General features: G+C 38.9%; 1 long non-coding RNA gene across 1 annotated transcript; it reads right to left on the bottom strand.

Moving 5' to 3' along the window:
- Positions 1 to 340: 340 nt before the first annotated feature.
- Positions 341 to 1,840, bottom strand: LOC145422365 (uncharacterized). The gene is made up of 3 exons (XR_013903646.1): positions 1,672 to 1,840; positions 1,241 to 1,294; positions 341 to 1,142 (listed from the first exon to the last, which is right to left on the bottom strand). It is a non-coding gene; the product is annotated as an uncharacterized LOC145422365 (long non-coding RNA).
- Between the last annotated feature and the right edge of the window lie 6,363 nt (positions 1,841 to 8,203).

Here is an 8,203-nt window from a genome sequence, read left to right as displayed (position 1 = left end):
TCACAACCTGATTTAAAACACAGTCTAACATCAACATTCTTGCCCCTGAAAATAGGTCAGGATGGCCGAAAAATGTACTTTAAAAATGAGATTTTCTTTTTGTTTCATTGGAACAGTAAAGTACCATTACAAAGAAATGAGTACACCTTTGTAGATATCACTGATATGGAGTTTTTCATGTTTTACATACAGACTTTCTCATTTAAACCATGGTGACTTAAAAGTTTAGCAGCAAGACACTTGTTTCCTTTGTTCCATCAAACATTTCTTTCAGCCATCTGTGTTTATCAGAGCGATATGTGACTAATTTTTTATTGAATCACCAGAAAGTACACAAATACAAGATTAAATATTTTATTTATTTATCAAAAGATACATAATTACACATTGATACAATGAATAAGGTGTCTATAAAAATTACACATGGTGTAAGAAAAACATTATAACATACAAATAAGTGTTTTAAGATAATCTGACATACTTTAAAAGCATAAGAATAAAAGTTGTTTTTTAAAAAAAATCATGTTCTTTGATGATCACATTACATGTATCACATTTTTTAAAGCATAACGTAGGGTGTTCACAAAAACAGTTTTATGATTACTTTTTCCACAGTGCTTGTATGCCTCTTGCAAAACTATGTACTTATCACCATATGACATAATAACTCACGATTATGCAAGACCAGCCATGAAATGTCCGTCGCTTCATTACAATCATTTGTCCCCGCTGCTGCCCTCAGACCCAGTCTGTGGGGTAAAATTGCTTTTTTGGTGGTTCATAAAAAATATCTCAAAAAGCGATGTTAGTGAGGGGACCAGAAACACTGGGTTGCAGAGCAGTTGGTAAGGACTTGTATATTTCTGGAGAGTCTGCAAAAGCTGTCTTGCTCGTGCTCCTGATTGGATATGTGGAGCCCGGCTCTGATATCTCACTGGTGGCAGCTAAAGGTAGGCATGCCTTGGAGGCGGAGTTGGTCTCGGGCGCAATCTTTCAAACGAGCCTCACGGCATTTCAGGCAACCTCAGGCCAGAAACAACATCCGGTCACTCGCGGTCAAAATCCACGCAGAGCTGGTGTTTCGCAGGGATCAGGTTAACACATCTGGGTCTAAAAAATAAAGGTGTCCAAGTCAGAGATATCTAGAAAGTTTGATAAAAATGAAAAAAAGAGGGTAAATGTTTTGTTTTTCTTGTACAATTAGCTGTTAAGAAGGGGAACAAGAATGAACCAAACCTACCAATTCGATCGAGAGACTCAAAAAAAGAGGAGTTGAGCAGGTTTATCTCAGAGTCTGAAAAGAAATAACATCGAGTATTTACAAACGGGGAAAAAACAGTAAAAATATAAACATTATATGAACAAGAGTGAGAAAAAATGAGGTACCTGATGAGGCCATGATAGGTGATGTAGACATGTAATGTATAAACTTTTACGGGAGTTAAAAGTGGAGCTTATATATATTTTAAAGTGTATTGTACGTGGGATAGGCTCCAGCGCACGGCGCGAGCCTGAGAAAAGGATAAGTGGAGGCGAATGGATGGATGGATGGTGTATTGTACCTGTTACAAACCATTGTGATATTTATTTATTTTTTTTAAATGAAAGGATTGACAGAATGGTAAAAAGGAAAATGCAAAAATGTAGTTAGAGAGCAAGATTAACACTTACCGAATGATATGCGGATAAGGAAAGAGACGCAAGTTGCTGTTGAAATCGGCCGCTCCCTATGCGAAATCGCAAGCAGTCTGAGCGGTTCCAGTTGTTGATATGTCTGAAGTCAGATCTCTTCTGGGGTTCGAAGATAGTCTTAACATCAGCGGGAGATCGTAAAATCAGAGCTGGAGCCGATTGGCTAACCGGGGTGCGAAGGGAGCGGTGCAAGGGTTATGTGATTGGCAGCGGGGCGCAGTGAGGCGGAGTTGGTCTAAGGGGGGAATTTTCAAACGAGGTAAGCAGCGCATTCGGGACCAGAGCGGGGAGCGAACAAGCAGGAAAAAATTGTGCTCTGGAAGCTGTTGCGGGTCGGTGCGATTAAGAGCGAGGTAGAACTTAGACTCTGCGTAGAATTTTAGAGGTAGCTAGCAAGAGGCAAGTTTTTGAAGAAAAAAGAGTAAGGAGCTTTCCCAATGTTTTTGGATTATAGCGCTTTTTTTGGGGGGAATAGAGGGGTAGCTAACAAGTTATTCTAGGGGTTTTGGAGAAATCGCGGAGAAATTTTTAAAAGGAGTTTTGGCTTTGTTTGGCTGAGCATGAAGGGAGCCGCGGGGCGCTGAATTTGAGAAAAAAGACTAAGGATTTTTTCAGGATTTTCCCTGTTATCGAATATAAGGTTTTGGGAATAGAGGGGGTACCCTAACAAGTTATTGTAGGGTTTTGGAGAAATCGCGGAGGGTTTTTTAAGGAGTTTTCCCTGCTTATGTTTCTAAGGAGGGTTAGGGGATCGCGAGTTTTTTCTGAGTATGAGTTTTATTCTAAATCTACAAATGCATATAAATCTAAATAAAGTTTTCCCCCAAGGCATGCAGCATGTGTTTGTGGCCATACTGAACGTTACAAAAGCACAAGTTTAACTAAACAATTTTAATATGGTTTAATACATTTTTAAACACATGAGCACGGAGCCCGAGAGAGCACGGTCCGGAGACACGGGCGCGCCCCCGCGCGCCCAGACACACAGCCTCGGGCGCGCGCGGGCGCGCGCACACACTGACCCGCCACCAGATGGCGTTTTTTGAGCATAAAAAAATAAATAAATTTTTTAATTGCTTAAAGAAATAAAAGAATGCTATTTTGATATATAAGAAACTTTCTAAATAATCAATTATATTTTTATGAATATCATATTTTTATGAATATCATATTTTTATGAATATCATATTTTTATGAATATCATATTTTTATTATTTAATTACTTCCTACTTCCGGACTTCCGGAGCTAATTTAATTAGGGGCTAATTTAATTAGGGGATAATTTAATTACTTCCTACTTCCGGACTTCCGGAGCTAATTTAATTAGGGGATAATTTAATTAGGGGTCATAAATCAATTAAGGGGGTCATAAATCACTCAGTTTGACATAAGGGGTATAATATCACTCTCTAACCACTTTTTTCTCTCGTCATAACTTTTTGTTGGATTTCCACAGAGACCTGAAAATTTCCATGACTGTTCACCAAAGCCTGCTGTCTCTTACGGTGAAAGAATGATATCGATACTCCAAATAGATTTCGAGTTACAAAGCGTTGTTTGAGGGCAAGTCAAGGCAGTTTTTGCTTCGCTCTACTCAGTTATGGTGCATTAGAAGTCAAATATCTTTAATAATTCATATTGTAATGATAAATTGTAAACACTGGAAGATTCCCCCATCTCTTCTGAACAAAACGGTGTAAGAATGACCGCTCTAGCCCCTACGGTTAGGAAATTATGGTCATTTGTTTGAGGGGAGTCGTCACTAAGAAATAGGCTGCAATAATCCTGTGCCTCTCTGTGCCTGCGTGTCTAAAAAGGTGCACCTGTTTCGGCGGGAAAACGTAAACAGCCACTCTGATTGGTGGATTCAAATTCAGCAGCTCCCAGGCTGACCTAGAAACTTACTTCTCTCTCCCTGTGTGTGTGTGTGTGTGTGTGTGTGTGTGTGTGTGTGTGTGTGTGTGTGTGTGTGTGTGTGTGTGTGACAGAGAGAGAGAGGGAGAGAGAGAGAGAGAGAGAGAGAAAGCCTTTTAATGGGATGATCTCATTCTAAGATTCTAATTTAATATATTTAGACTGGGTGACTGAATTTGATCTTGGTAGTGTGTCTCTCTGTGCATCAATCATATCTGAGGTCTCCCGTTTCCTCTCTCGTCATATCTCAGCGACGGTTGTACATAGAGCAATGAAAATCGCAGTCAAAGTACACCAAAGTCCGCTGATTCAGCCAGTAGAAGAATTATGCTTCTAGTCCACCTAGTTTTTGAGTTACACAACGTTTTGTAACTCCAAAAAACGGCGTTTTTCGCCTCTCACCGCGATCTAATTCTGACTGCTCATCAACCTGTTTTTCAAGGCGCCCGCCCTCTTTCCCAGTGGCGCAGTTGGTAATGACACGGGTCTGCAAACCAAAGGTCGCCGGTTCGATTCCACCTTGTTCAACATTTTTTTTCTCTACAAATTAATACACTGTCACAGACCAGTAAAAAGACTGCAAAAATCCTGTTTCTCTCTCTCTCTGTGTGTTTGTGTGTGTGCGTGTGTGTGTGACAGAGGGAGAGAGAGAGAGAGAGAGAGAGAGAATGCCTTTTAATGGGATGATCCCATTGAAAGATTTAAATTTTATATATTTAGACTGGTTGACTGAATTGGATCTTGTGTGTGTGTGTGTGTGTGTGTGTGTGAGACAGAGAGAGAGAGAGAGAGAGAGAGCCTCTTTATGGGATGATCCCATTGTGTGTGTGTGTGTGTGTGTGTGTGTGTGTGTGTGTGTTTGTTTAGTGGGAGAAAGAGAACCCTACCCGTATTTGGCAGCATGTCATTGTAGGATTTAAATTGAATATAGTTAGACTGGTTGACTGGATTAGAGCCTGTGTTTGTGTGTCCCTCTGTGCATGTGTGTTTCCTTATGTGTACATATTTCTGATTGTGTGGCTGTTATATATTTTTTTTGCTGATTTTTTTCATTTAACAAGTATATTTTAGGGACCCTCAGCATGTTCAGCATTTTTTCAGCTGTCCATTTTGCTTTTCCAATTTTTCTGTTTAACTTATTACTATTGTGCTAAATCATACTATTTCTGCTATTTTATAAGATTTGTGCTTAATATACTATTTCTGCTATTTTATAAGATTTCTACTAAATCATAGTACAGTATTTCTGCTTTTTATAGGATTTGTGCTAAAACAAAGTATTTCTACTAAATGTAGTATTTATGCTTAATCATACCATTTCTGCTTTTTATAGGATTTGTACTTAATATAGTATTTCTGCTAAATTATAGTATTTCTGCCAAATTATAATATTTGTGCTAAAACAGTCTTAATTTAAAATTACAATATTCATAGTTTATCACAGTGTCTCTGGTAAATCACAATATTTCTGTTCTGTTGTACAATTTTTCTAAATCATAGTGTTTCTGTAATGTTTAAGTATTTTTGGCTAAATATATTCTTTCTGTTATCTTATACTATTTCTCCTAAATTCTTGTATTTTTGAGAAGTTATCATGTTTCTGGAAAGTTACAATATTTCTGCTAAATTCTGCTATGCTATTGTATTTCTGCCAAGTATTATGTTTCCTCTAAGATATTGCAGTTCTGCTAAGTTATTCCATTTTAGCAAAGTTCTTTTGCTTATGCAAAGTTTTTACAATTTCTGCAACTTTTCAGCTTTTTCAGCTACTTTTTGCATACAGCTTCAGCTTTAAGCATCCACACTGCATTTTCGCAGGAAATGCAAATTTTTCTAGTTCTTTATTGTGTGGATGCTTTAAGCATCCACACTATTGAGTTCCTGTTTCTCTTTATTGTGTGGATGCTTTAAGCATCCACACTATTGAGTTCCTGTTTCTCTTTATTGGGTGGATGCCGTAGGCATCCACACTATTGAGATCCTGTTTCTCTTTATTCTTTATCCTTTATTATTCTAGTTGCTCCGTTTCTTTGCCGCTTAACTACTCCCTCAGTTTTCAGCCGATTTTTACCATTCAAACTCTAAACTGTTCTGCTATTTCTGCTTTCGACTGCTATATCTTTTGGTACTTATTACTATTATACTTTTTAAAATATTACACTTTTTTCCTTTAATTTGTCCCATTGAAATGAATGGGAAACTTCTACAATTCTGCTAAAACTTGCTTGTCTTTGAAACTTAACTACTTCCTCATACTTTCACCTAGAAACTCCATTCAAACTTTAAAACGTTCTCAGATGATTGGGCTATTCCTGTGTGATTCAGCTTTTTCATATCTGTTACCGTTTTCATGTAATGACTCTTTAAGTTTTCAGTTACAACTTTGTGATTTTTCAGAAAATACATGTGTTGCTATGGTTGCTATGCAATTAACTCCCACTGCACACTCGTCCGTTCTGAATTTTCTCTTCATGTCTGAACAACTCCTTGCTACTCGCTCAATTTCCACTCAACTTCCACAAATTATACATCAAAACGTAGGTATTTTTGCTGGCTTTAAGACAGTGTCACTATAATTATTGTGAGAGTTACGTTTTTTTCACAATTTGCCTCGAAGTGACACATGGTCTAAAAACTCCCCATTCAAAGTCTATGGGGAGGTTGTGAAACTCAGAGCTGAAATACTGAAACTGAAGGCATTTTCAAATCGTCATATCTCCTTAACGAAGCAAAGTTAAGACATGAGGCTTGTCCCTGTATATCTTCAGACACTCCTGACACTCACAATTCAAGAATTATTTTCTCACCTATTACCGTTCTGAGATGAGTTAGACTTGTTTGAGGGGTGGAAATCTGTCCTCCTCTCATTTTTCAAATTCCGAAAATGAAGCCGTTTCTTCTCTCGTCATATCTCCGCGACGGAGATACAAAGAGCTATGTAAATCGCAGTCAAAGTACACCAAAGTCCGCTGATTCACCCAGTGCAAGAATTATGCTTCTATCCCACCTAGTTTTTGAGTTACACGACGTTTTGTAACTCCAAAAAACGGCGTTTTTCGCGTCTCACCGCGATCTAATTCTGACTCCTCATCACCCTTTTTTTCAAAGCGCCCGCCCCCTTAGAGGTGGCGCGATTGGTAATGACACCGCTCTTCAGACCAGAGGTCGTGGGTTCGATTCCACCTTGGCCCACATGTTTTTTTTTTAACTACAAATTTATACACTATCACAGACCGGTAATTCATATTGATAATTTATTACAATTCTGCAAAGTTTAATGATTTTAGCAGCTTTTCTAATATGGACCTCAGATTCTGGTTAACAGTCTATGGCAGAAATACATACAAGTACACAGCCTGATGAAGCAGACAGAAGCAGTACCTCTGATTGGTTCCGCAGTTTCACCTCTTATCAGCACAAATCTCACCCTCTTCTGCTGTTTTCACCTCTTTTCTGCTAATTTGAGCTTCTGTTCCACAGTGCACTCAGCCTCTTCTGCTGTTTTCATTAGAATTTTAAGCTTTTCCACCTTTTTTCAGTTACGTGAGAACCAGTTTGGCTCAATGAGTAGCTGAAAAATATCAGCCTCTTCTGCTGTTTTAGCAGGATTTCAGAGTTCAGCTTTTTCACTTGTTTTAAGCACAAATTTCAGTTTCTTTACCTCATTTCACAACAAAGTTCTTCCTCTTCACCTCTTTTCTGCTAATTTGAGCTGCTGCTCCACAGTGCACATTTTCCCTCTCATCATATCTTTGCTTGTGACCAGAACTCATTTGGCTCAGAGGGTAGGGCATCTGTCGTGAGACCCGGTGGCAGAGGTTCGAATCCTACCTGTGACAGCTGCTACACATGTTCACTGCTTGCATGCGCTCTGCTTTCTTGACACTCTCCAGTGTGTCATTACACATACAGCCATCTTCAGCAAGCACTTCTGCTTCTACACTTCTTTTCAACTCGGCTTTTTGCTTCTTTACCTCTTTTCAGCAGAAATTATTCCTCTTCACCTCTTTTCTGCTAATTAGAGCTCCTGCTCCACAGTGCACTTAGCCTCTTCTGCTGTTTTCATTAGAATTTTAAGCTTTTCCACCTTTTTTCAGTTACGTGAGAACCAGTTTGGCTCAGTGAGTAGCTGAAAAATATCAGCCTCTACTACTGTTTTAGCAGGATTTCAGAGTTCAGCTTTTTCACTTGTTTTAAGCACAAATTTCAGTTTCTTTACCTCATTTCACAACAAAGTTCTTCCTCTTCACCTCTTTTCTGCTAATTTGAGCTTCTGCTCCACAGTGCACATTTTCTCTCTCATCATATATTTGCTTGAGACCAGAACTCATTTGGCTCAGAGGGTAGGGCAGCTGCCGTGAGACCCGGGGGCAGAGTTTCGAATCCTACCTGTGACAGTTGCTACACATGTTCCCTGCTTGCATGCGCTCTGCTTTCTTGACACTCTCCAGTGTGTCATTACACATACAGCCATCTTCAGCAAGCACTTCTACACCTCTTTTCAACTCATCTTTTTGCTTCTTTACCTCTTTTCAGCAGAACTTCTTCTGATTCACCTCTTTTCTGCTAAATGTTTAGCCTTTTCACCTCTTATTAG

This window comes from Astatotilapia calliptera, chromosome 19 (genome assembly GCF_964374335.1).
Source record: "Astatotilapia calliptera chromosome 19, fAstCal68.1, whole genome shotgun sequence".
Taxonomy (NCBI): domain Eukaryota; kingdom Metazoa; phylum Chordata; class Actinopteri; order Cichliformes; family Cichlidae; genus Astatotilapia; species Astatotilapia calliptera.
This window is presented reverse-complemented; position numbering and strand designations above follow the sequence as displayed.